At 42.4% G+C, this 26,862-nt stretch overlaps 1 long non-coding RNA gene and 1 pseudogene across 1 annotated transcript in view; one reads left to right on the top strand and one right to left on the bottom strand.

Moving 5' to 3' along the window:
- The window catches only part of LOC141572217 (uncharacterized), a 56,579-nt gene extending 45,884 nt beyond the window's left edge, over window positions 1-10,695 (bottom strand). The window contains exons 1-2 of the long non-coding RNA XR_012497469.1: window positions 2,821-10,695; window positions 1,069-2,283 (exon numbers count right to left, since the gene is read on the bottom strand). This is a non-coding gene — a long non-coding RNA (uncharacterized LOC141572217). The remainder of the gene's footprint in view (window positions 1-1,068; window positions 2,284-2,820) is intronic.
- A 2,284-nt stretch (window positions 10,696-12,979) lies between these two features.
- The window catches only part of LOC109458690 (small ribosomal subunit protein uS2), a 32,094-nt pseudogene continuing 18,211 nt past the window's right edge, over window positions 12,980-26,862 (top strand).

The raw sequence follows: 26,862 nt of genomic DNA, 5'->3' as shown, positions 1-26,862 counted from the left end.
TTTATGTATCAGTTCCACTCTTGATGGGCATTTGGGTCATTTCCAGGTGTTGGCTATTTCCAATAGGATTGTTTTGAACATTCTGGTACCTGGTTTTTGGGAATATACAGAGGGTGTCAAAAAAATGTACACACACTTTAAGAAAGGAAATGGCTGTATTAAAATTGTAATACAATGAATGACGCTAGCATTTGATTAACACCATCTTTTGAGCGAACGTCATACTACACATTGCTACTGCAATTCAACTTCGAAAGGTAATACATAAATAACATCTCTTAAAATGTGTACATCTTTTTGTACCCCCAATATGTAAGCATTTCTATATCTAGTACCCATACTTAGTTGGAGAATTTCTGGTCCCTTAGATATTTGCATATGCAGCTTTAGTAGATAGATTCTGCCAAACAGAATCTGCCAAAATGGATCCATTGGACATTAGAGATTTTTGAAATGTGGAAAATAGTTTATGGACCCCACTGGTTGTCTTACAGGTCGAAGGACATCAGTTAAGGACTTCTACGTAAAACAAATTTATTGTCTTGTTCAGTCCTCAGAGGAAATAGGTAACATTTACTATTCCTCATAAAGGAATTATTTTGACCCTGTGATGAAATCGGCTCTCAGTCCTGTCACGCCGGGGCTGTAAAACCTTTCCTCACAGGTAATGCCCAGCAGAGACCTTTGTGCTCACCTGAGGGCTCTTCATACGATGAGGACCCCAAGGCCCAGAGTGGTAGGTGATCACAGTGGGGGTGGGGGATAGCTCCAGGACCACATGCTCTGTGACACACAGTCTCTCTCTTCTGTACCAGGTAGAAAGGGAGGCAGAGCACCATCAGAAAAGCACACACTTTGGGGTAGACAGGCCTAGAACACTGATTTGGCCACTTTCTGGCTTAAACCTGGGACATGCGACTAACCAGGACAGTTGTCTGATTCCATCCGTGAGCCTATGATTGCCCTTGTTTTTCTAAACCCAGCACTTTCTTTCCTGTTGGTTGAAAGAGGTGATTAGAATGAAGTCTAAATGCCTGACCTTGCCCACCTGGTTTCTCCTGACCTCACCTCCTTCCACTCTGTCTTCTGCTCATGATGCTCCAGTAGCGTGGATCCTCTTTCTTCCCTCAAACATGGCAAGTGGGTTGTCCTTTCAGAACCTTCGCACCTGCTGTTCCTTCTGCTCCAGGTGATCTTTCCCTTGATCTCCACACATCTGCCTCTTATTCGTGTTTCCAGTCTCCGCTTAAATGTCACCCCCACTGGAAAGCCCTTCCCTCACCAACTCTCATGAAGCAGTCCCCCACCACCTTTCACTATCCCATTAGCCTATTTAATGTTCTTTGTAGCATGTCATTATGTGACATTATTTGCTTTAGTGTTTACTGCCTTCCACAACTAGAACGGAAGATCCATGAGGACAGCGATGCTGTTTCTTACTCAGTGCTCTTTCCCTAGCACTGAGAACAGTCCCTGGCACATACTAAGTGCTCAGTGAATGTTTGAGAAGTGAAGGATTATGGTCCAAGGAAAGGAGTGTGGTAGCCCATAGTTAGCTATCATCGACTGCCCTTGGAAAAGAAGTGAAAGCACAGGTCCCACTCACTGTAGTTCCAAACCGTCCCCCTCCTGAGCCCCGGATCAGCAGTTGTGCTGGCCCTGAGGACATCCACTCATCCGAGGTCCCGGTATTTCTCTTACCTCATTTCTACAAAATCAATGTTGTGAACTTTCTGTTCTGTGCAAACTTGTGCTAATGCCTTGCATAAATGAATTGGATGAATCACCAATACACCACGAAGACTGTTTAACTTGTCAAAAATGAAAACTGTCGGCTGTGGTAAATGCAAACCTGGAGCCTGAAGGCTCTGCAAGCCCAGACGCTGTCCCTCACAGCTTCTCAGACCCTCGGAGCGAGACACGATCGATGGGGAAGCCGCCCAGCAGGGCTGACCGCACGTCACAGGACGCTGCCTCTGCCAATGATCTGCTGCTCGTGCCACGTGCCTATGGCCAGCAGCTTCGAGTGACTCCCTCAGCTTTGCCAGGAAGAAGAAGGATCTTTATCTGTTAGAAGTCCTCAGATGTAAACACAATATGCATAGCGGTTCTGTCTTTTTCTGGAAAGTGTGAGTCCCATGGGTATCAACGAACATGTTTTTGTTTTGCTAACAGCAGTACTGGTCAATACTTGTAAGAGATCCAGACACCAGGCAAAATAATGAAGATGTTGAGAAGGTGTAAGTGGTCTTCAGGCAGAACACTTCAATACATAGTTTGCCTCTGACAGAAAAGGAACCAAAATGATATAATCAACTCTAACAGACCAAAGAATGTTAAAGTTGTCCTGGCCCAGGCCCTTTACACTGACATCAAAATAGGCCTCAAATACCCTCTGATTCTTCACAGCTTTGGTCCTGATGCACCTATTCCAACCTATCAATGGACCAGAACCCTAACTGCCCCTGATCCCACAGGCTTCTAGCAGGACTTCTCTCCCATCAGAACACATCCTTGCCTCTCCTTTTGAGCACATCCACTGCCATAGGCTCTATGGTCAAAGCTCCCGCCAGTCCCAGGTGAGACACCCAGACGAGTCAAGAATCATCCATGCCCACACTCCCACTGAACCAGCCATTCAGAACTCCTCGGCTGGTGCGAATTGCTATGGCCACGAGGTCAGGCTACACCTCGTGATGACTGTGGATGTCCTCTTGGGGACCCAGAAGCACTGGGTGAGAGCTTTCCTCAGGGTTTTTTGTGTGCTGTGGCATACAAGAGACTTCATTCCATGGCTCACATCCATACATGGGTTTCTACCTCAAAGACTCCTAGTGGAGTAGATGGTGAAGCTGGCCCCGTCGGCAGAAGCAGCACAGGCATCACGAATTGAAGTTCTGGGGGCTTATGGAGCCCAGCTGGGAAAAGCCTCTCCTCTGGCAGAGCTTCATTGTGCAGCAACAGAACTGTGCTCAGTTGGTAGGAGATCAGACCAGAAGAGAGCAGAAGAGAAGAAACATTAAAGCCAAAAAAACAACAATGAGGAAACCAGGATGGGATCCTGCAATTGGCATGGAAGCCACACAGGTGAGCCCTTTGGAGTCCCAGGCTGCCTCTTAAAGTGGCAATGGCCATACAATGGTTCTTTAGCGACCTCCGATACATAAACCTTTGATTATAGCCCCTTTCCCAGGATCATGGCTTAAACTGTTATTGTGTAGTGTTCACTCAGTAACCTAAAGGATTCTAAGTCAGAGAATGTAAAACAAATGGGATACAGCACACAGATGAGGAGTCCTTTCTACTGTGAATTATCTGCTGACATTTTCACATTGGGAAACCACACATAGAAATCCGTATTTACAATCTCTCTTGAGAAATGCTAAGATCTGACAAAAGTGAGTCTGCAGTCCAGCATGGCAGCAGTCCACCAGAGCTAAGTAGCAGTCTCCTCTTTGGCGAAGCCATAGACTCTGGGTTCATTGCCATCCACCTGGCCTACGTCCTCATTTAAGCTGCTGACTTGGCAGGAATTGGAGTTTGAGACCCCTGGGCTCAGTATTCAGTGCACCCAACAGTAGGTGCCTGTGTGGTGGGATCTGGGATCATATTAATCCTAATGATGACTAATGTACTTGCTATTGCCCTGGTTGTTGTTGTTGAGGGTTTATTGTTGACGATTCTATGTGGTACAATGGCCATTTCAGGGAGACAACACAGATATAGAGCTTCATTGCAGGAGCTTTAAACCAACTGAAAGGGCAACAGAGGTTGATTTTGTAAGACACTGAAAAAATTCAAAGTGACAGTGATTGATGGGATATAGGAACAGAGGCTCCATAAAGAGAGTGGGAGATCATAAATTGGAAGTTCATTGCTCATTGTCACATAGGGAATGAAAGATTCAGCCTACAGCCTCAGAGATGAGACAGACACATATAAAGCCAACCCCCATCTTGGGTTTGAGTTGTAAAGTCCTGGGATGCCCCTAGGAGGGGACAATTTGTGAGCACTTAGTATGTGCTAGCATTCAATGAGGTATTAGGTTGGTGCAAAAGCAATTGCAGTTTAAAACGTTAAAAATAATTGCAAAAACCGCAATTAGTTTTGCACCAACCTAATACTTCACCTGCACTGGTTCATAGGAGAGGCAAAGAGCATAGACTGGAGTAGGCTTGTAATTGGCTGATTGGAGTCAAATGCTGGCTCCATGCCCTACAAGCTGTCTGAACTCGGACATCTAAGCTCTTTAAAATTTTCTTTTCCCAACCTATGAAAAGGGAAGTTAATGGTACCTATCGTATTGTTGTTAGGAGGATTAAAATAAAGGGTTTAGCATAGTAGCTGGCTTATAGTAAATATACAATAAGTAATTATTGTTATTACTACCACTACTAAGATTACGACTAACCCTCCTTTTATGAAGTAAGGAAACTGAAAGTTGCACCAAACAATCACATAATAAGTAATAGAACCAGCAGTCAAACTCAGGTTCAAACCTGAGAGTATCAGTGGTTCTGGCACCTTCTTTCCAATAATGTCTCAGGGCTGCCTGGACAAAAAGTAGAGATTTTAAATGAGAAAGAGAGAAAGCGTTTGGGTAATGCTTTCAAAGAATAGGACTAAATCATTCCTGATTTCTGAAACTGTTTTTTCTAAACGTTGTTCTACCCATCAGTGAAGCCATTTTCCATGCACAGGTTAAGCCCAATTCTCCATGGAAAGACAATGTCACCCATCCCAAGCACCAGGCATGCTTAATAGAGAATGGCAGGGCCGGGTCAGCAGCAAAGACTCCTGGATCTCAGCCAGTCCTCCCACATGGAAGGCGAACTCTCTGCCACTCAACCCCACTGCCCTGGACGTTCTCCAGGAATGAGTGACAGGTCCTGCCATGTGGGCAGTCAAAGGCATGGGGGGGAGGGGGCGGGTGCAGAGTGTATAGGAGATGAAAGAAACACATCGGGGATGAGCAAAAGCCAAACAGATGGCATGGCCTCGCTGCAGGTGGCTAAGAAACCACAGCAGCAAGCTGGCCAAATGGGCATATGTGTGGCTGAGAGAACCAGGAGAGGGACAAAAAAGTGGAGTCCCAAAGGCACCAGCTTAGCAAAGAACAACCACAGCCAGGAAGCCAAAGGAGACAGTCATGGACTAGTGAAGAATCAAACCCCAGTGGTGTGAGGGGCTTGGGATTGGAGGGGCAGAAGTGGAATAACCAGGATCACAGAGCAGGCATCAGTTGGAAGTAGCAGCCAGAAGCCAGCCTGGCCAAGTCTGAAAAATCAGGAACAGGGGACCACTAACACATGGACGGTGGGCAAAGCTAGGAATTCTAAATGGACTAACACCAACGGGTCTTCTGATGTTTCACCAAGGGTAAGGGACCAGTTGGACTTCTGTTGGAAGCCGTCACCATCCCACTTCTCAGAGACAGCCAGTGATAATGGGCATATGTACATATATACAAACATACGTATGTGTATATACACACATACACACATACATGTATTCTCAGGTATTCAAAATGGGATTAAACTATACGTATATACATTGACCAGTATTTTTTCACTCGACTAGATTAACGACATCTTTCAATATCTGTGAACTTAGTGCTTCATGATCATTTCAGTGACCTTGTTGCAGCATCATGTATATGAACCACGACCTACTGAAGGGCATGTATGTGAGGAGATGTATGGTTTTTCACTGTCACAAGCAATACTCTATCCTTGGGATACATCCCTGGATAGAAAATTGGCAAATCAAAGGGTATGGGTATTTGAAAATATTTTATTATATAAGAAAAAAGTGAAAAACTGCACCAATTTATCTCATCAGCAGTATGAAAGGGCAGTTTTCTCCACACCCTTTGAAGTATTATTATGGTTATTATTGGGTATTATTATAACTTTGCCAATTTGCTAAGTAAAGAATGCCATGTCATTTGTCTATTTGCATTCCTCTGCTTATTAAAGAGTCTGAATATTTCTATAAGTGCGTTTATAACTCCTAAGCACATGATTGAGCTCCTACAGAAAGATGGCTTTGAAGGGGTAGACGAAACTAGTAGGCCACATGCTGACACCCAGCCTCAGAGAGAGATCCTTTCTTTATGCCTGCAGGTTCTATCATGGGTCCAAAGAGATGTACCTCAGCTTTGCAGATACAAAACCTGACTTCTTCTGTTCACGCAAGTGTGTGCTGGCTCTGGGAAGAGATGTTTGCTAAGAAAATTCACAGGAGATGGATTGCTAAATCAGGATGCTCATTTATCAACTTACAATAAAGGAATATAATATTTCCAACAATGGGAATAGCCATGTCCAATATCTAGGACACTCCCATCTGGAAAAAAAGTTAGGAATCAGAAGGCTACTTGAGGAGGAAAAACGTATCCCCAGAGACAGGGAGGAGCAACAGGAGAGCATTTCTAGAGACCAGAGTATATCTGCAGACAGGGCCAAGGTCCCACCCACTGGGGAATTCTCTCTCTAGCTCCACATATCCTGAGGAAAGGTACTCTCACCAAGCCCATCAGAGACCCACTCACTTCACAGACATGGCCAGGAGAGGGGTCCCTGGTTGTGGAAGACCCACATGATGATCAAACAACTTTCATCCCACTCACATCCTGCTCCAACTTGCAGAGTTAATCAGCCACGCAAGCCCAGAGCACAAAAACAATAGCTTCCATTAACACTCTGTTCTAAGCTTCTGGGCCAATTAATCAACATTCTCTCTCCTTCTGTCACACATACACACATACACACACACACACACAAACACACACACTTTATCTCTATTTCTTTGTTTTCTCATACAGTGGTACAAATGTTTTCTATTTTGCTTTAGCCTTCTTTAATTGCATAAATCCATATTTTGTCTCCCCAACTTATACCTGTCTGAGACAACCCACTGGTTCTCAAATTGAGATGTATGTATGCTGGAGGGTTCACCAAGGTTTGCTGATTTATAGTTGGAACCGGAGGATAAATACAGCTTATCTGAGAAAATTCATTTTTCTAAATGTTACACAATTTAAAACGTTTCAAAAGTAAAGAAAACATATAAGTAGCAGGACATAAAATGTATGAGTTCTTCGTTTCAATTATGATTTTGAAAAAAAATGAGACTCAAAGAAATTCCAAGTTGCTCACAGTGTGTGATTTAACCTCTAACTAGCCCCTGCCCTCCCACATCCACACCCTACCATGAGAGGGCTGTGCATCTGAGCTCCTCTGCCTCTTAAGAGCACTTTGGTGGGAAAGTTCAGCAAGCACTAATAATTCTTTAGGGAAAAGGGTAAGAAGAAAAATCAGATAGACCTGCGGTCAGATAGACATGGCTTGGAAAATAGTACCCCCTTTACTAGTTGGTTGCCTTCCAGAAGGTTATTTAATATCTCTAAGCCTCAATTTCCTCCTTTGCTGAATGGGATAATAGCATAATAATGGACAGAATGTTTGATAGTCATGAGAGTCTATAAAACCTGCAAAAAATTGATTTTAAAAACTTAATCTATAATCAATCTCAGCTGAGCTCTTGGGCTTCCATTTCTGCTGACAGTGGAAAACGTTTAATCCTTCGATATAAGATAAGTTGGCCTTTTCTGATTCAAGACTTTCTTTGGTGGTAAATATTGACTTAAATTCAAGGTTCACCCCTCAGATTTCAATATCCCTGGAAAGTGTCTGGGTACAAGGGATTTCTTTATGGTACTAGGACGGAGCAGCCTAGTCATCCCTCATTACTGGTGTTCACATCACTTCTGGTCCAAATGCCGGAAGTGCCCATGTCAGCCATAGCCACAGCCTGGGGCCAGCAAGGGGAAGGCAGGCCTCCTTGTTCTATACTTGGATTGACCTAACGTTGGTGGTCTCTGATATTATGCCTCATCCTAGATGGTGCACAGCTTTCTCTGGCAGCATTCAGCTGTCTCTCAGCCTCCCGGAGTGCAGACTCTCAAAGGGGCAGCCAAGGCTTCCTGTGGCTGAGATAGGAGCACATGTCGCACCGAGGTGTCCTCATTGGTGTGTCTTTCATTACTCAGTCAAGCACCTCCTAGGGTACTCAGTCAAACACCTCCTAGGGAGCACACTGGTACTCCCTCCTGGGCTGATGTTCACACTTCCTCCATTCAAGTAGCTAGGGTGGAGGTGGGGAAGGTGAGGGGGTAGGTGTCTTTGTGAAGCCTAAGGGACCTTCTCCCAAGGGTAGGAACAGTCAGAACCCAGGACTATTCTGCTGTTCCTGAAACAACTTCCTAGTTTATCACCTGCCCCTCTATTTCCCTGTAATCAATCTCTTACTCTAAGGAACATGGCCAAGACACAGGTCATTTGAGATCAGCTCTGAGCCATAAGCTATTCAAATTGCAGTTGCTCATCTAATGATAGTCCCCATGTGTTCCCAGTCCAGGAAGAGTGCAGCAAACAAAAAATTAAATAGAAGTCTTAGTGGTTGAAAATGAAATAGCTACTAATAAAAAAAGCAGATGGAGAACACTTATAAACATGAAACATGTACAAATCAAGACTTGAAATAACACTTATCTCTAAGTATCATGAGAATTAACTAATGTTGTGCTCCTGGAGAATATAGCTGATATATAAATGCTAAACAATTTACGTTTGCTGAACCACTTAGGAATGCTTACTGAAATATCATGCGATACTGATATTCTAGAAGATTAATGCCCCCAAAAAGAAAATCACTGCCAAAGTGGCTTGACAAATGACAATGAAATAGCAGTTTTATGAACCTGAATCTGATGTTTTATGCGACAATGGAACAAATATTAAAAGAGAAGAATCTATCAGTATCTCCAGGATAATATTATGTTGGCTGGGTGGCAGCACTGACTTTCTGATGAAGCCATGCCAACATAAAGGATTTCCTGAAAGGCGCTGGCCCATGAAGAAATGAGTGAACACAGATGCTGATAACTATGCTAAATGTTGTGAATACAAAGACAAATAAAGTAGGATCCCTGCCCTAAGGTCGCTCATTCTCACTTGATATTTCATCTGTGTCCTCTATCTCTCCCAGTTTCTCCCTGACCTCAACAACCTGGCAGCCATCCTTGACCCTCAAATGCAAATCCAATTAGTCACCCAGACCCAGGGTCCCTGCTCCAATCCCCCATTGCTTGAGAGCTGTTCCTGGGGTGATAACTCCTCCACACTTCCAGGCCTTGGTATTGGAGAAGGTCCTGAGGCAGAGAAGCAAGGAGGGCCGGAAACTGTCCTCCACAGCTCTGCTGAAATCACAGATAGACCCAGGTATGTGCCACGGGGCACCCAAGCATCTGTTCCAGCTGTTATACTACTCAAGGAGGGCAAAAGAGCAGAAAGATGATGAAACGAGCATTAAATGGAGAGGCAGTCGGGATAAGGGAATACAGAGGGATGGAGGAAAAAAGAGAAAGGAAGATGGTAGGAAGAGCGACAGGAAGGAGATGGAAAGGGAAAAGGAAGGAGTCCAGAAGGCAAGTGAGAGAAAGCAGTTAGAATCCCAGGGAAAGCTCAATCTCCCTGCTCAGGAGAACAGGATGAAGAACAGAGAGCGGATTTTCACACAAATAGGACAGTGCCACTTATTGAAATACTGTTAGGAGCTCGTACAGGCCTCCGGGTATTTGTTCAAGCAGGCTTTTCAGCTAATGGAGTGGGAGTCAGGAGGGTATATGAAACATAGTTGAGAAAATTAGGAAACAAAAAATGACACTGGGATTCACCCAGAAATATGGTCATATTCTGAGCAGAAGGATCTAAGGATTTGAAATTTGCAACTTCAAGGAAAGATAAGCAAAGGCAATTACCCAGCCTATATGTTGAACAATGATTGGCAACCTCTAGTGCTGGAAAGTGTGTGCTTCCTGCACTGGTCTGAGATTGCTCACGCAATGTGATTGCTGGGTAAGAGTGGGGAAGGGAGCTTAGAAGGCCTCTCTCCTCCAAAACTACCTTTCTCACCAGCTCACTGACACCTGAAATTCCAGCGAGTTTTGTATTTGGTAGAAGAAAGAAAGAAATGCCCATTTATTGCGTGCTTATCCTGTGCTAGTTCTATGCTAGGGGATTTACATACATTATCTCTTTTACTCCTCATGACATCTTCTGAGGTAAAGATGTTTAATCTCCGTTTTCCAGATGATAAAATAAAAGCTGGGAGTGATGAAGAAACACTTCCAAGGTGACACAGATAATACGAGGCAGAGTCACAACTCAAGCTAGATCTTTTAGCACCAAAGTCCCCCACCTTTGCCCTACACTATGCTGCGTCCATTTTGCTTAACAGTTTATCTCTTGGTAAAAAAAAAAAAAAAAAGTCATCATCTCTAAAAAGAATCACATACTTTTAGATGTCACTAACTTTGCCCATTCATTCAATGTATATCTGTTGAGCATTTTATTGGAGTCATTCATTCACCAGGTATTTACAGAATCTGACTATATGCCAGGCACTGTGCTAAGCACTGGGGATACCTCAGCAAGACCCAGATGTCATCCCTGTGCCCTGATGGGTGAAAGTGACATCAAGCAATGAAGTAAAATAATGAATAATGGAATGTGCTGTGAAGGAAATAGGAAGGAGGTGGGGATAGGGTGGCCTGCTTTAGAAGGTGACATTCAAGATAACCGCTGAAGAATAAGAGGGGCAGGCATCAAAACTAGGAGAGAAGGATTCCAGGCAGCAGGAACAATCCATGGAAAGATCCAGAGCATGAAACAAGGTTAAACAAGGCTCATCAGACTGGCCAGGGCTGAGTATAGGAAATGGGTATGCAGGATGCTTGAGAAGCAAGCAACGCCCAATCCTTCAGGGCCTTGTAGGCTCTTTGAGGACTCAGGGTTTTATGCTGCGTGCAAAGGAAGCCATGACAGACTTCAATCAGAAAAGGGATGTAATCCAGTTATTTCTTTAAAGATTTGTCTGGCTGCACATAGAAAATGGACTGTTGGAGGCCAATGGTAGCGACATGAAGAACAGTTAGGAGACTGTTGCAGTATTCCAGGGAAGAGGCAAAGAGGCCAAGATTAGAGTGATCGTACAGAGGTGGAGGGAAGTAGCTGGCTCTGAGGTCTTTCAGAGGTTGAACCAAAAGGCCTTGCTAATAGATGAGATATAGGAAGTAAAGAAGGAGGTGACTACTGGGTTTCTGCTGGAGAAATTAGATAGTGGAACCATATATTGAGATGGTTTGATAAGGGAGGAAGGACAATAATAGTTTTGATTTTGAACTCTTGGTTTCTGAAATTCAACTTGTCTGTGAGACATCCAGGTAGAGACGTCCAGTAAAACTCCAGCTATGTGAGGCTGGGACTCAGAAGAGAGGGCAGCTCAGGAGATACCAATTTTGGAGTTTGGAGAATGAATAACGAGGGAGGAGAAGCCCAAGGAAGAGGTTGATGTTTAGAGATCTGATAGAGAGGAAGGTGAAGCTAAGGAAACTGAAAAGGAGCAGCCAGTGAAGTCTGAGGCAAAACAGGAGAGGATGATATCATGGAAGCAAGAAGAGAGACTGTCTTAAGAACTATTGTAAGGTTGCTGAGACGTGAAGATGCGAGAGTAAAACATGAATAAGATAGAATTCCCACCCCAGAAGTGTTCACAGTCTGATGAGAAACACCGATATGATTGATGAAGGAATAAAAAGCTAGTGTAACATTTATTGAGCACTTACTATGTGACAGGAACTAAGCTAAATGATTTATATACATTATCATCAAAGCCCGCAGTGAAATAGTAATTGTTATTATCCTCATTTTACAGATGAAGGAACTAAGGCTCAGAGAGAATTCGTAGCCCACCAAAGCTAGTAAGGGAGAGAGTAGGGATTTAAAGGTAGGCAGTGTGACACTGATCACAAAGGTATCCACGTCTATTTGGGGACATAGACATGTAGCTGATTCCCTTAATGTTCTCCTGGCTCTTTCCTGCCTAACTTCTTCCTCTCCCTTATTCCAATATACGTCCTTACTTGGGACCTGAGAAAGCTCTTCTCCCTACAATTACCTTGTTCAATGTGGTGGTGAACCCCAGCATTGGCGTTCTCACGGCATTGAGCTTTCATGGCCCCTTCACCCCTTCACAGCTACAAGGTTAAGCTTGCCAGGATGCTAAACCATGCCCAAGGTACCCAAAGGTGCCTCAACACCAAGACCTGGACTGGGGATATTTAATCTTCATTCTAAACCAGAAACTGATTAGATCAGTCTCATCCATTTGGGACGTGGGTTGACATGGCAAAGCAGCAAAGGGAGTAATCATTGCTGATAAAACTGAGAAAAATGGAAGTAAAAGCTATTTGAGCTTAAATTGTTTCCTATAAAACAGTTCTGAAGGTAAAAGGTACTATCTTCTTGTCAATGTCAACATTTCTCTCTCTGAATAAGTGAAATTATGTTTCTGTCAATGACAAAATCATTCCAAAAGGGTAGTGATATTTTGTTTGGTTTCTGGCAAGGGAAGATTAGGTCTGATGAAACTGATAACTTTATGGATGCATAAAAGAACATCTGCACAGGACACAAGTGAACATCACCAAATTTCTACTGTCTGCAATGACTTTATACCCAGAACTCTTCAACCTTGCCTACACTAATTTAGCTCAATTGACTTGATGAATATTTTTCACTGAATTTTTGCCATCGTGTGGTTGACAGATATAGCCAGAGACTATAGCTTTCTCTCTATTGTCTATTATCCAAACTCATTACCCAATTGTCAGCAGCCAATATGCAGATAGTCACCTTTGCTCTCTCCCCTATAACCTCTAGCAGTGTCATCTTGCTGATTCAGCTAGTGCCACAGTCTTTCACCGGTTCATCTGAGCTCAGTTGTGTCACAAAATCAAAACCAGTTTAAGAGATGCATCATCCTATGTAAAAACTCAACATTCAAGGCTCCTGACCCGTGGGTGCCAGCACCAGGTTTCCTGCTGCACTTGCTTTCCCTCTGTGTGATGGATGACATGCCGATCGAGTCCATGACAGGTAATGCCCTCACATCTAAGTGCAAGTTCCCAAGACCTACAGCTGCAGAAAGGAACAAAAGGAACTGCTCTAAAGGGTTAAAAGAAATTCCCTCCTGTGGGAGGGGACCAAGGCCCCCTTATTTCATAGTTGCTGAACTGAAGCTTGCAATTGCTTGGTATCTAGCATGAGGCTGTGCCCAGAAAACCAGAAATGAGAAATAGAAGCAGAAGCAGATCTTGGGCACACATCAATGTGTTTGGACTTAGCAGAAGTAAAATTCTCGAAGATATTAAGGGGCTCTGAGTCCCACCTTATGTTACAGCTCTGGTGCTGTTCTCAGATTTTTCATGGTTGAGTCTTCTCAAACTAACAGTTGATCTAAGTCATGTACTCCTTTTAGAAAATTGTAAATGTGGAGCTCGCACCTCGCCAAAATCATAAGTATATGAGAGGCAGAGAAGGGGTAGGAGAAAAAAATGAAAGGGAATTCAGAAGGAAGAGGTTAACAATTTTCATGGACCCATCCAAAGAATATAAGCAGATGCCATTTTTATTCCCAATAGTCATACAATCAAGTAACAGGAGTTGAAGTGGAAAAAAAATTTTTTTTCTAAATTATGCCATTATACAAAACATCACATTTTTCTCCTACTTTTGTCCTTTTCTTCCTTCAGCACCCCTGCCCTGCCTCCAAATAAATCAAATTTACAGCCTAAGATGTGGCTGATTATAATATGCAGCATTATTTCGTAAGCCATCCAGAAAGAAAATACGATGCTGCCAATTAAACCCTGACACACACCTTGGCTTCAGAGATGTTAAATGTGAAGAAAAAAAAAAAAAAAAGAAGAAGAAGCCTTCATCAAAAAATCTATGAACCACAGCATACACACACATGCACGCACACATCACACTCATCAATTAATTTCTCTAGCAAGGGTAGAAAAGCTGTCAAGAGCCAATTTTCCAAACAGCCTTGATTTGTGCCACCGCTAAAAAGATGGGGCTGGGGAGTTTGAAGTTTATTTTATGGCATATATTTGCTGCCTGAAGACAACATAGAACACCACTGACAGATAATGGACTGTATTTCCTATCTGAGAAATGTGTCTTATTTTTAAAACTGAAAGCAGAGAAAGTCATTAGACTTACTTTCACTCTTGCCACTGAATGGCAGGGCAATTTTCATCATACCTGTTCCTCTTTGTTTTATTCATTTTCTATTTTCCTCTTTTCTTTACATTCATCTTTATTCTCTCTGGGTTTTTTTTTTTGTGGTTTTTTTTTTTTTTTTGGGGGGGGCGGGCGTTGTTTGTTGGTTTGTTTTTTTAACTTAAAATCTCATTTAGTTGTCTCCATACCTCGTTAACGTGGCCAGCCTCAAAGGTCCTTAATAAGAACTGATTGTACATGTTTATTACACTTGATAGGAAGTAATTTTATTGAAGCCACTTTTGTGTCCTTATTTGCAAGTACTCTTGTGTCTCCATGCCAATAATACTGTCCCTAAGACAGTAGTATTTTAGCATTACACTTGTTTGTCATAACCAAGGAGACGATAATGAGAATTCATGAGGCTGAAAAGCAAGTATAGTGACTCCATCTCCAAAACAGCCCAGTGCTTAATTATAACGAAGATAATTTGTAATTATTTGGTATTATGTTCCTGACACCTAATAGTGGCCATTTTCTCTTCAAAACTAAGGATTTGTGTAGATCAACTTACTCATTGCATTAGTTATTTATTAAAGCCTTATTTAGGTCGCTCATACAACATTGGTGCCAATTCATTGAAATTTAATTATTCATCAAGGCAACATTTACTAAGTGCCCAACCTTTACCCAGACATTATGGCAGGCACTGAGGATAGGTCAGTAGCTAAGACATTGTTCCTGGCCTCAAGTTCAGCAGAAAAGGGAAACACATTTGAATTAAACATGGCCCAATGTATAGTCCCTTCCAGGTGCTGTAGAAAAATACCACAGACTGGGTATCTTATCAATAACCTACACTTATTGCTCACAGTTCTGGAAGCTAGAAGTTCAAGAACAGGGTGCCAGCAGGGTCAGGTGAGGGCCCTCCTTCAGGTCGCAAACTTCTTGTTTCAGCCTTACATGGAAGAAGGGTCTAGGGACATCGGTGGGGTCTCTTTTATAAGAGTACTCATCCCATTCATGAAGGCTCGTCCCGCATCACCTAATCATTTCCCAAAGGCCCCACTTTCTAACACCATCACATTGGGCATTAGAATTCAACACATGAATTTTAGGGGGACACAAACATTCAGACCATAGTACCCAACAACTCTTAGACAGCTAAATTATCACTGTCCCTCCCATGTTCCACCCATCTGACTAGCAATTTCAACCTCCTTCTCTGGATCCTGTTCACCTCAATTATAAGCCCAAGCCTATATATACAGTATTTCCACTTCCTAATCTCACCGACATGCACACAATTTATCCTTAAGAAAGAAAGAAAAATGAAAGCATCAATGAAAGGCATAAACCTACTCCATTAGTTATGTCCTCTGCTTCATCTCTTGGAGGCCATCAGTCAAAGACTAGGACATGTTTCAATTTTATTTTAACCATTATGGAAACTTTCAAATATATAAAGTAGAAAGAATAGAATATGATCCCCAAGTACCTACACCCAACTTCAATAATTACCAACAATTCTAACATTCTGATTTCATCTCTGCTCTCCACCTTTTTTCTTATTGCATTTCAATGCCTAGATCTTCTACCATTTCAACCCATGAATACTTTGGCATGATCTCTAAGTGATTGGGACTGTTTTCTCCTTAACTTCACCATGATGCCATTACCTCATCTAACAAAATTAACAAGAATTTCTTAGGATCACTTAATACTCTGCCTCATTTCTCCCTGATTGTCTCAAAAAATGTATTTTTATATTTGTCCAATTATTTTAGGATTTGTCCAAAGTCCACAAATAGCATTTGTTGGTTAATCTTTTAAGTCTCTCTTAATCCAAAACAGTTTTTTATTCAACCACTAAAAAGTCTCCGAATGAACTTTCACCTAGTCTGTGTAGCCATTGATTATCATTGCCTAGAGCCACTATTCCAGCAAGGATTGCATTTGGATTAATCAATCCTTTCATGTTACAAGTATATCACAGAGTGAGATAATTTACCTGGAAATGGTAAAGCTAAATCAGAAAACAACTAAAGTTCAAAATATTTTTTAAAACTCCAAAACACACTTGAAACAGTTATCCAAAAAAAAGATAAAAGTAGCAATTTTGAACCTATAGATTCTTCCACCTCTTTTAACAATAAGGACCCTATTTTTATACCTAAAAATCTGACAGACCTCCTACTTAATAGTAGTTGTCCTTTTAGTGCCTATTGATTAGGAAAATGTAAATGATGAAAAGTTTGTATGAATTTAATGGCCCTCTGAACAGATTTCTATTATGTTGATCATAACAGTACTCTATACACACTTAAGATATAGCAAAACGTGTGTCATAGAGATAAAACAAAGCATTTTAAATTACAGCAACGCCCCTTTATCCATGGGGGATATGTTCCCAGACCCAAGTAGATGCCTGAAACCACAAATAGCACCAAACCCTATATATATGATGGTTTTTTCCTATACATACAAACCTATGACAAAGTTGAATTTATAAATTAGGCACAGTAAGAAATTAACAACAGTAATTAACATTAAAATAGAACAATTATAACAATACACTGTAATAAAAGTCATGTGACTGTGGCACTATTAAGTAAAACAAGGGTCAGTTGAGCACAAACATTGCAATACTGAGACCTTTGATCTGCTCACTGGGAGGGCCGCTAAGTGGCAGGGAGCTTATACAACATGGAGACACTGGACAGAGATGAGTGACATCCTGAGCAGGATGGAGCAGACTGATGAGAGATTTATTTCATCACGCTACTCAGAATAGCATGCAATTTAAAACTTAAGAATGATTTATTTCTGGAATTTTCATTTAATATTTTTGGACCACGGTTGATCGCAAGTAACTAAAACTATGAAAAGCGAAACCACAGGTGAGAGGGTACTACTGCATACAGGCTGCAATCTTTCCGCCTTCTGTTTGACATCCCAAACTATGCCCCTTCCAGGGAGGAAAGATGCTCCCTTGCTGGTCCAGCCCTACACACTCCTACAGAGTGCATATCCCCAGGAATGAGCTATGGGGTGGAGGATGGGTGCAGCTGACTCAGCCCAAGGAAGCCAGAGAGGTTGAGTTGATATACACAATAAAGAGCTGATCAAGAAAGAGACTGTGAAGAGAGATCTTCTTTAGGCTGTCAGAGAAAGTCTGTGGGAGTTTACAGAAAGTAGAGAGCAGGATTATCTAACCAGATCTGCTCCCTTGCATCCTTCATCCTTTAACATTTCAAAAGAATACAGGAGCCTCAAATCACTATTCAAATTATTCTGGACACCAGGATTTTACCAATTAGACATGTATGTGTGAGACATACTGTTGATTCAGCCAGCAATGTTTCCTTCCAGATCTACAACTCCAGGCCACCCCCTTCCCGTCCCCTATCCCAAGGGGGTCCATAGTCCAGCAACTGCCCACCATGAATATCTCGTAATTTGGTTCCTAACACTTCACCTATAGGTTCTACCATCATCACTACCCCACAATAACATTAAGATACTCTCCATTAAGTTCTTTGTCTACATAAATCCAGAAGGCAAACAAGAATATTCTCCCCATAAGAGCACCCTTTAGGCTAGAGACTGGTCCCCCATGACTAACCAGACAGCCCACAGCACCTTCAGTCTTATCCTAGTGGTCATCAAGCTAAGGGACCCCAGTGGCTTACTCTCCTGCTGAGGCCAAAAAAGCACACACTGCAACTACCTGGCGAGGCTGGTGGTTCACAGGCCAATTGGGCCAATGACCTAAACTTTGATGTTTGCAACACATATTCTTGGGGGGCCCAAACTCAACCCTCCCTGATCTATACAATATACCATTTGATATTTCTGCTGATATTCTTCACTTGGTCAACGGCATTTTATTCAAAAACTCGTGAAGTGTAACTTTTGAAATTGTGAAGCTATGAAGCAATTTGTTGCAAGCAGAGCTGTCTTTGCAGAAACACTGAGATGGGGAGCAGCTTCAATCCATCGATCACAAAGAATTTGCAAAAATTGGATGAGTCAATTCCCTGGGAAGATAACTCAGAAGAGGAGTGGGGGTTCAGAGTGAACCAGAGGAGAACTGTGAGGCTGCCAGCTTAGCAAGGGCTCATGCCCCAATCCTTAACTCCTATTTCCTTACAGAGCTCCTTTCCCAATATTTAAATGCCAAAGGAAACAACTTGCCAGGATCCAAAAGGATAAGTACACGCTCTTCATCAAACTTCTAGCCCAATATTCCTCTTAACCTTTTTTTTTTAATTGCTCAACCAGAACATACTCCTGGGATGCAAAGGAGGGCGAAAAAACAAAATAATATCATGCTGACACAAATTCCAGCCTCGAGAAATGAATCCTGACAAGAAGAGTCACATAACATTTCTCTTAGAGAACCACTATGTCTGCCCCTCTCCTTCCCAAGTGGAACTGGACGGTAATAAAGTCATGTTTGACATTCATTCATTCATTCCACAGAGGCTTATTGGACACCCCTGTGCTAGGGGGTACAGAGATGAACAGGACCGAAAGCTTCCAGTCCATGGTTTTCTGATCTAAGTGACTACGCTGCTAACCTCAGAGCCACAAGGTGTCAGGATGCTACAGGAGAAGTCAGTCCATCAAGCCATGGGGGGCGGCATCCTCATTTTTCAGTGGGGAGTATGGGAAAGCTATGCAGGGGCATGCCTTTGGGGTCTTGCTTTTGCTCTCGGTTTAACGCAGCTGCAGGCTGTGGCCCTGGGATTAATAGAGGCTTAGTCCCACTTACCCCCCAAGAAACTCCATGTCTCACCTTTCTGAGTTGTCTGTGGTGAAAGCTCTCCCCCAAGAATGACAGTCACCTGAGGAGAACAATCTCTGTATAAAGAGGAGAGTGACTTACCCAAAGCCAAGGCCTCTTCCCCAGGGGTTGTGAGGAAAGAAAAATCACTTTGAACAAAGATCTGCTCCAGATGCATGAGGAACAATAAAGATGAAGTGAGAAAGGTGAAGTCCAGGCTCTATTTTATTAATTAAACCTATTATTGAGATAATTGGAGACTCACATGCAGTTGTAAGAAATACTACAGAGAGATCCCTTGTACACTGTTCCCAGTTTCCCCCGATGAAAACATGCTACAAAACTACACTATACTGTCACCGCATGGGATATCGACATTCATAAATCCACTAGTCTTATTCAGCTTTCCCAGTTTTATTTGGACTCATTTTTGTGTGTTTGTCCATGAAGTTCTACACAATTTCATTACCTGTATATTTTCATGTATCCAACACCACAGTGAAGAAAATGTTCAGTTGCAACACCAAAGAACCCCCACATGGCCCTTTTAGGACCGTGCCACCTCCCTCCCACCACCCCTAACACCTAGCAACCACTAAATCTAACTTTCATCACTTCTAATTATTATGAAAGTGGAATTATATACCATGTAGCTTCTTGGAATTGGTTTTTTGTTCTCCACATAAAGCCCTGGCTGTTTGTTCAAGTTGTGTGTACCAGTAGTTTGTTCTTTCTTTTACTGCTGAGTAGATTCTATGGTACGGAAGTACTATAGTTTAACGCTTTACTCACTGAAGGACATTTGGGTTGTTTATAGTTCGGGGCATTCTGAATGAAGCTGCAATGGCATTCGCGTACAGGTTTTTAAATGCCGGGCATGGAATTCAGAGACGAGGTTCTGGGGCAGGGCCCATTTCTAAATGGCGACTGAGCATGTGGCTCACTGTGCACAGATGAGCTGTGCAGGTGACACATTTCCATCCCTTAGATGCTGGGCTGGCTGCGGAGTCCTGGGCTTCAAAGGTCCGTCACTCTGTGCCCTCCAGGCAGCACCAGAACTGGCTTGGGGGAGCTCAGCAACGCTGGCAGAAAAGAACGCCGGGGTCCCGATTTCTCAGTGGGGCTTCTAGCTATCCCATTCGGCTCCCTCAGCATCTCCAACCGTAATGGGCTGTTCATCTGGGGAGTTGCTACAAGGCAGATTCCTGGGCCCTGCCCCAGAAATTTTGATTCTGATTCAGTGAGCCCAGCAACCTGCATTTATAACAGGAAACCAGGTATGGTTCCTCTAGCCCCATTCCCCTTCCTGGTTCACACTTTTGTGTAATCTCTTCCTCTGGAATATGGGCGGGACCCATGACTGGCTTCTCAACCAATGACATTTAACAAAGGTGATGGAATCTCATTGCTATGATTGTGTGTGCTACAATGTGCCACTGAATTGGCTCCGACTCCTGGCAACCTTATGAAAGAGTGATGTCCACGCTGTCCAATCCCCAGCCCTACTCAGCTCCTGTAGACTCATGTCTGTAGCTTCTTTCATGGAGTCAATCCATCTCATATTTGGTCTTCCTCTTTCCCTGCTGCTTTCCATTTTCCCCAGGATTATGTCTTTTCTAAAGAACCCTGAGGTAGGACAGCTTCAGTTTTGTTATTTTTGCCTCCAGTGATGTTTCAGGCTTAATTTGCTCCAGGACCCACTTGATCATCTTTATGGCAGTCCAGGGTATCCACAGAGCTCTCCTCCAACAACATATTTCAAACGAGTCCATCTTTTTACTGCCAGTTTTATTCACTATCCAACTTGCACATCCCTACACAGTAACTGGGAATACAAGGGTGTGGATGACCTTAGCCATGGTCTCTAATGACACATCGTTATTCTTGATGATCTTCTCTAATTCTTCAACTGCTACCCTTCTGAGTCTTCTCTTGATTTCTTGGCAGCAGTCTCCATTTGAACTGATGACTGACCCAACGTAAGAAAAATCTTCAACAATTTTGATGTCTTCATTGTCTATGTTAAAGTTGTGTAGTTTCTTCTGTTGTCATGTTTTTGTTTTTTTGGTTTGTTTGTTTTTGTTTTTTTTTTTTTGGTCTTCTTGATGTTCAAATGCAGTACTGCTTTGGTACTTTCTTTTTTCACATGCATCAGATGTCATTTCAAATCATTGTTACTTTCTGCCAGTAATATGGTATCATCTGCATATTGTAAGTTATTGATATTTCTTCCACTAATTTTCATTCCTTTTTCTTCTGGATTTAGCCCAGTTTTTTGTATGTTATGCTCTGCGTAGAGATCAGACAAATAGGGAGACAAAATGCATCCTTCCCTGACATCATTGCCTAGAGGAAACCATTCTGCCTTTCTACATTCTGTCTTGACAGCGGCTTCCTACCCACAATACAGGTTCTACAGCAGAACAATCAAGTGCTGAGATATGACCATTTCTTTCAAATCAACACATATCGTTTCATGATCCATGTAGCCAAAGGCCTTAGATAGCATAGGCTAACCTTTTCCTGATATTCTTTGGACAACTCCAGCATCCAGCAAATGCTCACAATTCAATCTCAAGTGCCTTTTCCTTTTCTGAATCCAGCTTGAACATCCAGCATTTCTTGTTCCATAGACAAAAGATAGAAGCCTTGGTTGCTTCACTTTGGGCATCACTTTACTTGCATGAGAAATTAGACCAATGGTCCTATAGTTACTGCTCTCCTTGGCATCTCCTTTCTTGAAGACTGGGATGCATATTGGATGTTTCCAGTCTGGAAGCCATTGCTTTCCATTTTGTTGACATATTCTTGTTAGGATTTTGACAGATTCAGTCTCTGTGGCCTGAAATAATTCTATCGGTTTCCCATCTATCCCTGGTGATTTACTTCTTCCCAATATTTTCAGGTCCGCTTTCACTTTTCTTTCTAGAATTATAGGTTCTTTCTCATAAGAATCTTGTTAAAGTATCTGTCATCCTTTTGTCTCGTCTGTATAGGTTTTCAGAACACTGTTTCCACCTTCCCTTTATTTTCTCCTCATCAGATAATGTGCTTCCTTGATGGCGGTTTCACTGTAATCTAGCTTTAAATTTCCCTTTATTTCCTCAATCTTCTGGTATACATCTCCTGTCTTTCTTTTTTTGTTGTTCTATCTCCTTACATTGACTATTGTAATAGTTCTCTTTATTGCTACGTGATGATAGTCATTGAAAAACTGCATATAGGATTCTAACCCTGCTTTTGCCACCATTAACTTTGCCTCTTTGCCTGTCTTGAACAATTTTCAGTGTTTCTTCATCTATGCATCTCAATTTCTTTCCTTTTTTACTGTGGCCTTATCTTTTTATATTCTTTCCTAATATTACTATTTGAGTCCACAGTTCTTCTGGTTCTCGGTTAAGTTTAACAGTGCGAATCTGTCTTTTATGTGGACTTTAAATCCATCAGGAATGTTATTTACATTATATTTTGGCACTACGATTCTGTTAGTGCGCTTCTTCTGCTGAGCACATGTGGTTTGGACCCATATACTGAGCAGTAGAAGGCAATGGTAAACCACTGCTACATTTCCTTTACTTAGTCTTTTCTTTTTTCCTTTTACCTTGAAAAATCTATTGTGAGACAGTCCAAAATAAATCAGAAGATAGTGCTGAAAGATGAGACTTCTATGATTAGGTTACATGATGTAAGACTCCATCTTGCTAGAAGACTCACTCCAGAGTCTCTCCATGCTGGCTTGCTAACGTAAGTGGCCATGTTGGAAAAGCCCAGTGAACTACCAGTGGCCTTTAGTTGCTGAAGCAGCCTTCAGCCTCTGTCAGCAAAAAGTCCTGCCCCTCAGCCTGACAATCGCAAGGACGTGAATCCTGCCAACAGCCTGAGTGAGCTTGAAGATGGATTCTTCCACAACCCAGGCAGTCAATGTCTTGATGGCAGCCTTGTGAGAAATGAAGCAGAAGATCTAGGTGAGCCCTGCCCAGACTCCTGACCCACAAAACTGTGAGGTAACGAACGTAAGTTGTTTTAAGCTGCTAAATTTGGGGTAATTTGTTACAAAGCAATAGAAAACAAATACACCAGGTGTTCCAGACTGAATGTTTTTGTGTCCTCCCAAATTCACATGTTGAAATCTAATCCCCAAAGTGATGGGATTTGGAGGTGGGACCTTTGGGAATTGACTAGGTCCTGAGGGCAGAGTCCTCACGAATGGCATTAGTGCCCTATAAAAGGAAGCCAGAGACATAGCTCACGTTTTTCCCAGCCATGTGAGGATACAATGAGAAACCAACAGTCTGCAAGCCAGAAGAGAGTGCTCACCAGAACTCAACCAAGCCGGCACCCTGATCTTGGACTTCCAGCCTCCAAAACCGTAAGAAATAAATGTTGGTTGTTTAAGCCACCCAGTCTACAGTATCTGATTATAGCAACCTGAGCTAATTAAGATGCCAGGTGACTCCTGGTATTACTCAGCAATAGATAACCAACACACTAAGTGACCCAGACATACAGTAATGCTCCCTACTCTCCACCACACCTTGAGAACCACTGACCCAAATTAAGGTGAGGCTAAGCCTCAAGGGGCCTCCAGCACTAACCTGCCTTGAACCAAACCCTAGCATTCTTGACATTAAAGACATGCCTGCCCCTAGAGGATACTTCAATTCTTCAGGAGTCCTTTGGAATCAGAGTAACAACTGCCTCCTGTGCACCAGGCTGCCATTTGACACTCCTATTCAGAGGTGTCCCAGGACCATATATATGGAAATCAAAGGGCAGACACTTCGTAGTTTGCCCCCCTTCACCTCTCTTTGCAATGGTGGGGAGCATCACGAAAACTCTTTGGGGTCTCAAATGCCTCTACTTAGTCTTCTAATATCTAACTGATCATGGGATAAGCCTTTAAGTGACAAGAAGACTGACATGTACAATTATGTGTACATAAACAAAAATACATCTGTTTTTGCATTTGTCTCCTGAGAGAGAGAGAGATTTGAATGCAAGCCCAGTAACATAAGGGCAGGGACTTTCTCTGTGGTGTTCACTGATATATTTCTAGAGCCTAGAACTTTGCCTATACACATTTGTAGGAAGAGAAGGGAAAGGGAGGAGAGAGAAAGGGAGGGGAGGAAAGAAGGGAAAAAGGAAGAAAAGGAGGGAGGGAGGGTAAGAGGAAGGAAGTGGGGGGAAGGAGGAAAGAGGGGAGGGAGGGAGAGCGTGGTCTCCTGAGATTCACACTCCTCTCAAGACAGTGCTAAATTAATCTGATGTCAATGGGTGATCATAGTTTAATCCTTTTACACCTCAAAGAAATAACTGTAGACAGATTCCAGGGCTGTGATACGATGATTCACATTCCAAAGTCAGTTGTCTCTTCCATCCACTTTCAAGGACAGCAGGGCGTCTTAACTGCATATTTATCTGTCATAAAATACCTTGGTGCCCCCAATTCACCACCATTTGCAGCCAATTGAAGACAGCATGCATATTTTTAGAAACGCTTACAGTGACACACCACTGTTCACCGATGAGAATTCTTCTCATGATAATCCACTTCCTATCAAACAGTGGAGTCACATAACTGGACGGCCCATTGGGGAAGGGCCTCCTTCATGCACAGTAGCCTTAATGGGCCAATCTTTAAACAGACTGCCCAGCATGGAAGCTGATTAATAGAACCAAGTCTGAGAGGGAAGTTTCTCTTTAACTTTCAATTTCCTTTTCTGGCTGAAGACAGATTTGTGATGTGATTTTAACATGGCTTTTTGCAGCTCCAAATTTCTCGAGCAGTAAAATCAGCTTCATGGCAATATTTTTCCTCCTTCACCACTTCCCTACCTTTGGGGATCAAATTCTTTTCTTTCAAATCTGTCTGCAGATGAATCTGATGAGCTTCCTGCATTATTTATCCTCCAGTAAATTAGGAAAACCATTACCAGCTTGCCTCGTGTTTCTTGGCAAGTCTAACCACTGAGCACACTGATGTCTTGTTTAATCAAACAATTTATTTACAGAGGATCGACATTTCTATTCATACTTCACATTTAAAAAGGAGGAAAGGAAAACTTCTTAAATCTCTAGTCTTTTATTTGGAACCTGGTTCACCACGTCAACGAAAAAACATCCAGCCTAACAGAAAGCTTTTAAGAGTTTGTTGGAGCCAAACTGAGACAATTGCCGGGAAGCAAAGTCTCAACGAATTGAGAAAATGCTCTGGAAAATGGCTGTTTTGCAATTTATTTTATACATTAGAATCAAAGGAGGAAGGTTACATGAAACCCATTGGTCGTAAATTAAGGGGGTGGGAAAAAGCAAAGCGGGGAAATCTCTGGGATTGGATAAAAAGCAAAATGGAGCGACACACACTTCTTGTACATTGGTGGGTACAAGATAGTTAACAGCATTTTACAGCACATAGAGACAGTATTTGGGGAACAAGATAACAATGAGGGATTTTGTAGTTTCCTGCTCTAGTGTGGTGGGTTGTGCCCCTGGGGGATCTGGAAAGGGATTACATTCCAAGGGTATGTTATCTTAGATAGAAAAAGACAACAGATAGGATCACTTAAGGTGAAGACGGACCTTTGTCAAGGAAGCTACAAGCCAAGGTTGTGATTTCCCACCATGGCCCACCTTAGTTAGGAATTTCTATGTTTGTAGCATCTTATGTGGTTATTTTCAGTCTCCTGAGCTTGTCAGGTTTAATATGTGGCCCCTTTTCCGTCCACAGCCACCATCAATTCTCTTCACTCTGGGAAGTGGGGGCAGAAGGAAAAGAAAGTACTGGAACAGGCACTACAGGGTCTGTCTGGCACGCTGCTCCCATGTGTGTGCATGCGTGGGAGACGAGTAGATTCTCTCTCACACCAGATCCGTTCCCCACAGCGTGATGCTCAACCACCCTCCCACAATTCGTCCTGGGTCCAAACAAGAGATCAGAGAGCAGTGCTGAGGGAGGTACCTGCCACCAGGGATTCAGAGAATGCTTTCTGACTCCCTGCCTCTGTACATGAACCAACAAATATTAAATGCTCATTAATGTGTAAGGGATGAACGAGGAATCTGTGAATACAGAAGGCCACCTGGTGGGGAGATTGGAGCCACCATGTGCCACACCAGTGCTAAGCACTGTCGCACATTTTCTCCTTTAATTCCCACCAGATACTAATTTGGTCTCCCTCATTTTACCCACGCAGAAACTGAGGCTCAGAAGAGGAAAGAAACTTGCCCAACGTCACACAGCCAATTATTAAGCCATCTTCTTCCTGTTACATCATAAATTATCTCTGGTCTATTAACTATAGTTCTTCCCCACATGTTGTTGTTCTTTATGCTTCCTCTTCTAGTCACAGTCTACACTTTGCCTGGCTGTTTTGTTGTTGTTGTTGTTGTTTTGTTTGTTTTGTTTTGTTTTGTGTTTGTGTGTGTGTGTGTGTGTGTTTCCCTAAACGCTGCAGGATTAGAGCACTCTCTTCCAAGGTAACTTCCCAAAGGTTGGTTGGTATTTTACATTACTGCTAAATTCATCCAACAAGTTAGGCGAATGGGATGATTTATCACCAAAGTATTTAACGTAAACACCCACTCAGTTCAGCTGTACAAAATGTAGGATATGAATCTTCCCATCAAGAGCTGAAAAACAGCTATGTGACCCCCAGGAAAAATAAATTTTGGTGGCACAAATCCTTATAAACATAATCTTTATTTCTTCAATAGGGGTCTTTCCTTAAAATTGGACAGATAAATAACTAAATGAAGGAACGAACGAACGAACGAACGAACGAACGAACGAACAAATAAATAAATAAATAAATAAATAAATAAATAAATAAATAAATAAATAAGCCTTCCAGGGAAGTAAGGACCATAGAGAAAGCCTAATGTGTTCTCTTTTGCTGTCACCCATCAAATCAACTATCCTCGTGCTTTGAGGTGTCTCTT

This window comes from Rhinolophus sinicus, linkage group LG01 (assembly GCF_036562045.2).
Source record: "Rhinolophus sinicus isolate RSC01 linkage group LG01, ASM3656204v1, whole genome shotgun sequence".
Taxonomy (NCBI): domain Eukaryota; kingdom Metazoa; phylum Chordata; class Mammalia; order Chiroptera; family Rhinolophidae; genus Rhinolophus; species Rhinolophus sinicus.
Note: the sequence above shows the minus strand (reverse complement) of the source record. Positions and strands in the feature narration are given on the sequence as shown.